This window comes from Dasypus novemcinctus, chromosome 17 (assembly GCF_030445035.2).
Source record: "Dasypus novemcinctus isolate mDasNov1 chromosome 17, mDasNov1.1.hap2, whole genome shotgun sequence".
In the NCBI taxonomy this organism is placed as follows: domain Eukaryota; kingdom Metazoa; phylum Chordata; class Mammalia; order Cingulata; family Dasypodidae; genus Dasypus; species Dasypus novemcinctus.
The window spans coordinates 6,785,360-6,793,988 of NC_080689.1; positions in this window are offsets into that span (position 1 = coordinate 6,785,360).

Sequence of the window (8,629 nt, forward strand, 5' to 3'; positions counted from 1 at the left end):
GCCTCCTTTCCCCACGATGGGTGGAGGAAGAAGGGAAGCCAGCCTGGCTTTAACCACTGTCTTTCCCAGAGCGTAGAACTGGGACAACCCCCTGCAGCCCAGAACCCCATTAGTTTTGAAGGGAATGGTAAATGGGATTTACACAGTGTCTGCCTCCCCCTGGGAGAGGGCTCTCCTTGCCATCCCCAGCTGTCACCTGGTCTAGGATTCCTCTCCGCCTCACAACGGCGCAATACTCATGTGCTAATTCTGACCCTACTGGGCTTGTGATGCCTAAAGGCGGTAGCCTGGTGGGGGCGAGCAGCCGCGGGTGCTTCTGCCCACCCACCCGCGAGTCCACCCAAGGCTCCATGCTCCCGTGGCCCCAGGCGGCAGTGGCCGGCTCCCCGAGGCCTTTGTGGGAACAGAAGGAAAGGGCTGGTCCTTAGGCTGGTTTGGTCAGGGCCCCGTGGAGATCAGGCACCACTAGGGGTCAGGATGAGCCCAGGAAAAGGCTGGCTCACGCTGCCTCTGCCTGGCCTGCCTTCACGTTTCCCCCCAGCTCCGCTCTGATCGCACCGTGAGAGCCCCTGGAGAGCTGCCCTTGGGGGGCTTCCGGGCGGTGGGCGCTGAGAGGAGCGTACAGGCAGCGCCCCGGGGAGGCTGAGCAGGCCGGCTGCTTCCTGAGCCCGCCCCTCAGCGGAGGCTGAAGGATAAGGACTGGTAGAAGATTCTGTCACTTTTCAAAACGCTTCCTCCTGGGAAATCTGGGGCGGAATGATGACCTGGAAGCTGGCGCCCAGGCTCTGTGCTCAATCAGGGCTGAGTGTTTAAGCTTGCCAGGAGGCCTCGGCCGAGGTTGGCGCCCAGTCTGCTCCTTGTGCGTTCCCGAGACTTGCACCCCACTCTGCTGTGAGCAAGGCCGAGCTGAAGTCCACCTCCGTGGACGCCACCGCCCTTAGGAAGTGGTGCCAGTTGGCGGGGTTGGGGGAGGGCACAGGGGGCTGCTGAGGCAGGTGCCAAGGGGTCAGTGTGGGCTTGGCCAGAATCTGGGGGCCTGGGACCAGGTAAGAGGAGAGGGACACCACGAGACGTGCAACCTGCCAGAAAGCAGAGGGGCCTGGGACGCAGCGGGCCTGGGGCCGGGCCTGCGCCTCAGAGCAGGTAAGTTCACTTCCAGCGGCCTGTTCTCATGAGGGGGGCGGCGTCACCTGCCCATCGCACCTTCCTCCAGGTGGACCTTGAGCCCCCTGGGGCAGCCCTGGGCAGGAGCCCTGGGTGTCGGTGACGGGGTGGCAGCTGGTCTCTGGAGAGGCCTACATGCTCTTCCTGGTTGAAGAGACCTTGCCTTTGGACGACTCCTTGGCACTGCACTCCAGAGTGGGTTCAGGTTTGGCGTGGGCTGCAGGAGCCCCCGGCTGTGCTACTCTCGACAAAGCCCTTGTCCGGCTGGGCCAGCAGTGGGAGCTCAGGGCAGCCCTTCTAGTGCTGCGGGCACGGCTCATACCCCGGAGCCCACCGCCCTTCAACCGCCACCCATCGCTCCATGTTGTGAGCTCCGCAACTCCGTGGACCAAGCCTGGCCTTTGCTCGGCAAGACAGCCATTCATCCTATTTGCTCCAGGTTGTCTGTGTTCTGTCAAGAATCCCTCAGGCTGGAGACAGCCAGACGTCATCAGATCCCCTCCGAGATGTGGGGCCATGGCTTCCTTTGTCCTGGACACTTCTGTTTCTGCAAAGTTGGCGTTTGTTTTGCTCACAGCCTGGGCCCCTGCTGGCTCTTCTGGCAGTTAGGATGCCCGGGGCTTTAGACAGGAGCGGCCAGTGCCAGGTATCTCCCCAGCCCACTGTACACGGCTTGATTCTTTTCACTGTAATTTATTAAGTGTTTGACACATACGTGTGTGTATATATAAACACACGTAACTTGTGTAACACAGGTAAGTTATGAGGCATAGGGATAAAATGAATGTTCATGAACACGCCATCAATAAAAGAATTAGGACATTACCAGCGTATCTTAAACTACCCACATCCTCCCCACCAATCTCAGCCCCCTCTGAGCCCCAGACAACCACTCTCTTGAGTGTTTTTTTAAAATTATTTTGCTTTTGAAAAAATAGCTTGACCATAGATGTGTGTATAGCTAAACAAGATATTTCATTTTTCTTATTTTTGAGCTTTATCTAGAATCTCACTATATGCTATCTTTTGCAACTCTCTCCCCCCACCCCCGCCACAACTTTATGTGTCTAAGATTCATCCACATGGTTGTGTGTGGCTGGAATTCACTCATTTTTACTGCCGCGTGCTTTTCCTTTGTGTGACTCTTCCACATTTCACTTACCCGTTTTTGTAATAGACTTTTGGGTTGTCTCCAGTGTGGGGCTGTGACACTGGATGGCTCCTCAGCTCCCAGCCGTGCTCCGTGGAGGAGCTGGGCCCTGGGAACGTTCCCTTCGCCAGTTTCTGCGAGCTAAGCTTTGTCAGCGGGGGGGCGGTGGGGGGCACTGCAGAAGGCAGGCACTTCTCCCCTGGTTCCGGGGTGCTTCCCTGTCTGGCTCCTAGCCCTGCTGGTGGGGTGCCTGACCCCCCGCGGGGCTCGCCCTCCAGTGCAGTTTGCTGGTCCTGGGCGGTGGACCACCTGCGGCTCCTCTGATCAGCAGACTCCAGCCCTTCCCCCTCCCAGCCTGGGGGTGGGGGGTCTTCCCCCAAGACAGCGCCCTCCTTGGGTGCTGTCCCTCAGCCCTAGGAGGTTCTTTTCTTTACCCCTTCGTAGTTAATTCCTTGCTCCTGGGTAATGCCTCTTTGAATTAGATTTCCCCTGTTGAAATGACAGGCATGCCTACTGTCTCCTGGCTGTGCCTGGCTGATTCGGTTCTTATCCACGTCTTTGGGTGCTCCTTTGAGGTGGCGGGTGTGGTTGTCAAGGTGCTCATGGTGCCAGGCTAGCCCTCAGCGTCCACTGCCTGGCGTTCAGCTCCAGCCTCTCAAGAGGTCCTTTTCACTCCTCTTTTTCCTTCAGTAATTACTGCAAAAACCAAATTACCTCTGTGCTAATTGTAGAATATCTAATTAAAAATATATCCTTGGAGAGCAGATGTGGCTCAAGCGATTGAGTGCCTGCTTCCCACTTGGGAGGTCCTGGTTCGGTTCCTGGTGCTTCCTAAAAACAAACAACAAGCAAACAAAGGAAAAAACAACCCAAGGGAGCAGATGTGGCTCAGTGGTTGAGCACCATCTTTCCACACACGAGGTTGCAGATTCAATCCCTGGTCCGGGTACCTTAAAAAAAATCCTTGTCACTAAATTCTAAAACCCATGACTCACTGGGCTGCGTTTAATTGGCAATGGCAGGTCAACCATGAGGGGCTGAATTCTGGAAAAATGACACAGGCTAGACAAGCCGTGCTTAGGGTCTCTCATCTTCTGAAAGATGTTTCACTCTCTAATTTTCTGCCATAGTGGAGAGAGAATTCCCAAACAAACTTTTCTCTCTGGAAAGTCAGAGAGATGCTCTTCTGGACTGAAATCTCCTCCCACTTTGCTTGGGTTCATGGAGTTCCAAGGCCCCCAGCAGCTCTGGAGATCTTTTTTCACCTTGTCAATGTCAGCACACAGGTATCTTGTTTGTAGTCCAACATCCCGCAGAAATTCTCTCCAGTGCTGAGACCCCAACATCTAACGGACCTGAATTTGCATCTCGACTCTGCCACTTACACTTTGAGCAAGTTGTCTTACTTTCTGAGCCCCCACCTCCCCAGGTGGAGATACGGCTAAGCCTCACCTTAGAGCAGGGGTTCTTAACAAGCCAATGTGGGGTGCAGGGAGAGTGGGGGCCCCTGGGCCCGTGGGTCGGGGAGCCCCGGGACAGGCGCTGAGCTGCTGAGGCCTGAGGCTGCGGGGAGCAGGAACGACAGGCACTGGACCCTGGGGTCCTCCGTCCCCCCAAATATGTGCACCCGACCAGGCCCGCCTGCCACGCGCCCCCCAGCCACCTTCAGCCTGTGCAGCGGGGCCGGCGCAGGAAAGGCTTGCCCGAGCAGGCAGCGCGCCCTCCAGGCTTTGTAAGGCAGCCGCTTTCCTGGCAGCTCTTGAGAACGGGATCTCTTTCACCCAGATTGCTTATAATTTGCGAGTCGCCCGTCCTCTAACAATGATCCCTGGATTCACAGCTTGTCTAAATGTGTAAGACAACGTGCTACGGTGGAAGGGCGCCTTGTGTTTAAAGGGGGAAATTAAGTTTCTCGAAGCACTGTTTCCCTCTTTCCTTGCTGGGAGCGTTCTCCCGTTAGTCCTTCTTGCTGTCTTTCTAGCACCCCATCCCCTGGGGTTTAGCATCTGGAGCAGTGGGGTGTGCCGCTTGGTTCTGCCCCTTGGCATGTGGGTGGTTGAACCTCGGGCTTTGTTGGGAGCCAAACGAGGGGCCTTCCTCATGGGCAGAGCTGACACGGGGGGAGCTGGCGGCTGGCAGCTACCCAGGCCCCAGCCAGGAGCCCGGGCACCCCAAGCTGCACCCCAGCCGGGCTCGGAGCGGGAGGATGGGACCACACGGGGGCACTGGGGGCCCAGTGGCCGTCCCCCTGCTGCTCGAGGCCTCACCTGCCACGGGGTCCTCAACTCCTGCCATCCACTGTCCCCACGCCCCGACGGGGGTTTCCTCTTTAGGAGGGCTGGCTGCCACCTCCTGCGGGGGGTCTGCCCGCTGTGGGTCTCAGGTCCCTGCACGGGGGTGGGGCAGGGGCCTCTCGCCTCCCCTGACAGGGCAGGGGGTCCTGCCACTGTTGCAAGCACACGTATGTTCCTCAGACACATTAAAACTAAAAAAAAGAAATGGGAGAAATGGGAAGAGGAGTCTCCTCAGCTCCCCGAGTGGGCCCTGTGATCTGAGACCCCAGGGCCTCGGGGCCACGAACCTCAGGGCCCCGGGTGGCTTTCGTGCTCCTTCTGCCATAAAAAAGTGGTGAAAATGGTTTTTACGGCTGCCTTGGTATAAAGACATGAATATAATCCAGGCTGGATTTGTGATTATTGTACTTTTTTTTCCGATTAAAAAAAATTAAAATATTTCCATGAGCCTCTAAAGCACCGTGGACCCAACTCTGCCCCCTGTCCCCTGCCCCGGCCAGGGGTCTTGGGGGAAAGTGGGGCGGGAGCCCCTGGAAGGAGAAGGCACGCGGGACCTCCCGACGCCCAGCCACAAGGACGCCCGGGAACCCCGCGGATCTCACGGTCACTCCGTGCCCGGCCCCTGCTGGCGGAGTGGCCCCCCGGCGTCTCTCCCTGCCCTTCAGGTGGGTCACCCCCCACTGTCCAGGGCTGCTGTGCCCGGGCCCTCTTGCTGAGGGTCCCAAAACAGTTGGTGAGCCCGACAGACCAGGTCACCAACGTGGGCGGGAACTGGTGGGGTAAGCTGCTTCAAGTACCCTCTACCGCAAAGCAGGGAGAAAAACAAAGCATAATAAAGGCTGCAGATGCAGGCATTGTTTCGTTTTTATGACTCAGTTTAGGAAAGTGACTGTTTGAATCAGTAGCCCTGGTAGGGTCCCCTGAGCTGATTATTTGGCTGATGAAAAAGGGTTTGTAGAGGAGTTCCTTTTGGAAAGGCGCGTTTATGGACGAAAGGAGAGAAGGCGAATTTCGTGTATGGCAGAGCCATGACTCCCTGCGTGGAACATTCGGGCTTTTCTCTCCGAGGAGAGGGCAACCGTGTCAGCAGCAGCAGCTGCCGTGCACATCTCGGTGAGCACAAACTGTGTGCAGGAGTGGGGGTGTCCCTGGGAAAGCTGGGGGGTCTGAAAGTCACCATCGCTGGTGAGCTTCTTGCTTTGTCAGTAATTGAGCTGTGTGACTGTCACCCTCACCCCCCGTTTAAATTCTGAGATGACTAATGAGAGTATAAAAAGACCTTCTGGAGTGATAAAAGAGGAAAAGAATTTTGCTGGAGCAAATCTCCAATTGCCTCATCTTTTGGTTTCAGTGAATAGTTTCAAGCCCCAAACTGGCAGGCTTTTCACCTGGAAAGTGGTAAATCCGGCAATTCCAGACTTTCCACAGAGAGTGACGTAACCTGAAGCTGATTCCACGGTCACTTTGGAAGCATTCCCAAGGAGTGAGCACGCTCCTGCCGATGTCTTCCGCCGCCTGGAGCCTCTTGGGTGGACCCTCTCCATGAAGGAGGCGACCGCGCAGCAGGCATCTTCAGGACCTGCCCCTGGGTGGTGACCCTGACCCCTCTGCCAAGCCCAGGGGGCGCACAGCCCCCGGCACAGACCCAGGCACCCCGGTCACAAGGCAGCGTGCCCTGATTTGGGAGCTGTTGGAAAAGTCATGTGCGCTGCAGGTGGGTCTCATGAGTCGCGCCTGCTTCTCGTTGAAATCAGGGGTTGGCTTTGGAAGGCGAGCCCGTTGCTCCTGAGCTCAGCCACTGCACAAGCCACTCAGATCCTCATGTTTGCCCTGGAGCAAAAGCGGCTTCTAGCTGTTGAGGCCCAGAGATCAGATACACTTGGACTCCATCACTCAGTGGCCCCCCCCTGAACTTGACCCCCTCTTCCTGTTTCACCCAACAGCCACCCGACCTTGACCACTTACTCCTGCACCACCCAGTGGCTGCCTCCCCTTGGCCACCTCATCCTCACCACCCAATGGCCGCCTGACCTTGGTCACCTTATCCTCACCACCCAGTGGCCACCTGACCTTGGCCACCTTGTCCTTACCACCCAGTGGCCACCTGACCTTGGCCACCTCGTCTTCACTACCCAATAGCCACCCGACCTTGACCACTTACTGCAGCACCACCCAATGGCCACCTGACTTTGGCCACCTCATCCTCACCACCCAGTGGCCACCTGACCTTGGCACGTCTTCATGACGACACCACCTTGTGGCCGTTGATGGGGGCATCCCAGCCGTGGAGCCCCCAGCGCTCACATTCAGCCGGGAGGACGCTGAACTGAACATGACATCGCACCCACCAGCACCTTAGGACCGGCCAGAGATCCAGAGTTTCCCGGCAGAGGAAATCACAGACTTTCTGAGAATCTCATTCCAAAGCCAGCAAGCGGACCATGCCGTCGGGGAGGCGTCTTTTCTTTGTTTCGCATTCGTGTACGTATTTAAAGAGCGAGATCTCAAAATGCTCTGTCCAGTCCACTTTGATTCCCATGCAAAATTTGAAATGTGTTTCAGTGTAGCTGAGCTGGGTCCAGTTCTCAGACCAAGGGGTGCCAGCTCTTATTCAAGTTTTATCAACATAAGATAGAAATCTAATTTGTTCCTAATTAATCATCAGTATAAACATTCTCTGAATTCTGAGGACAAGATAACCTGAATCTGCTACCACAGTCATCTGCTCACATTTTCAAGAAGAGACGGCCAGGGCCATTGACGGGAGATTATTATGATGATTGCCATCTGGGCTTATTTGGATAAAATCATTTTCTCGTGTAGGAGTGCCCTGCTGAAAGTGTGATGTCATTCACTTGAGTCTGTGATTCTCCAGGTCTGGCACATGCCCACCCAGAGCCTGGAGTGATCGGGTCCACCCAAATCATGGGAACGGAGCATGGGAAAGAGATGGTGCGGAACTGGAAACTTGGGGTGCTCCTGCCAAACGAAGGTGGAGGGGATGCCGGGCAGGCAAAACTAACAGATGGCCCTGAAGCTGGCCAGAGTTTATTGAGAATCTGCTCCAGACGAGGCCCTGTGCTAAATTCTGCCAAGGATACAAAATAAGTAAGATATGGCCCTCAATTTGTAAAGCTCTCAGTTCTTTTCCGTGCCTCATGGTCACGGTGCTTTGGGTTAAACCGTGTTCCCTGAAATCATGTGTTGGAGTCCTCGCCCCTAAAACCTCAGAGTGTGACCTTGTTTGGAAATAGGCATTGCAGAGGGAATTAATCGCTAGGATGAGGTCATACTGCATGACGGTGGGCTGCTGTCCAACAGGAAGAGGAGACCCGAAGAGACACAGCGGGAGAAGGTCAGGTGAGATGGAGGCAGGTACAAGCCGTGGAACAGCACGTGTTGCCGGCAACCCCAGAAGCAAGGCAAGAAGGCTTCTTCCCTGGAGCCGCCAGGGAGAACGTGGCCCTGCTGACGCCTTGATTTTGAACTTCTGGCCTCCAGAACTGAGACAGAACATGTTGCTGTTGTTTGAAGCCCCAACGGGTTGTGGTATGTGTTACAATAGCCCAAGGACATGGAGACACCACCGTGTGTGTTGGAGACACCACTGTATATGTGTTGGAGAAACGACGTCTTTGCTGGAACGCACTTGCCTCCTCCTTTAGGAAAGAGTGAAGGCACCAGGGCAGCCTCCCAGGAGCCTCCTGGCTTTTGCTGAGACAGGTGAATTGTCCCTATGACCTTCAAGGGAAGGCAGCTGCAAGGACAGTGTTCATTGTCGTCATTGTAAATGTGACTGGGTACAGGGTGACAGCTCAAAGAACATGCTTGCTCACCTGGTCTTGTGTCCTCTCTCTCCAGGGCCGGCTTGCCCAACTCTGAACCAACGCCGTGACCAGCTGGTGGGACCACGCGATGGGCAAGGTTGGGGAGTCACAGCTGGTTTTCCTGACACCTCCAGTTTTCACTTCCTGTCAGGCCAAGCACATTTAGGATTTCCTTCAATGCTTTCCCCCCGATT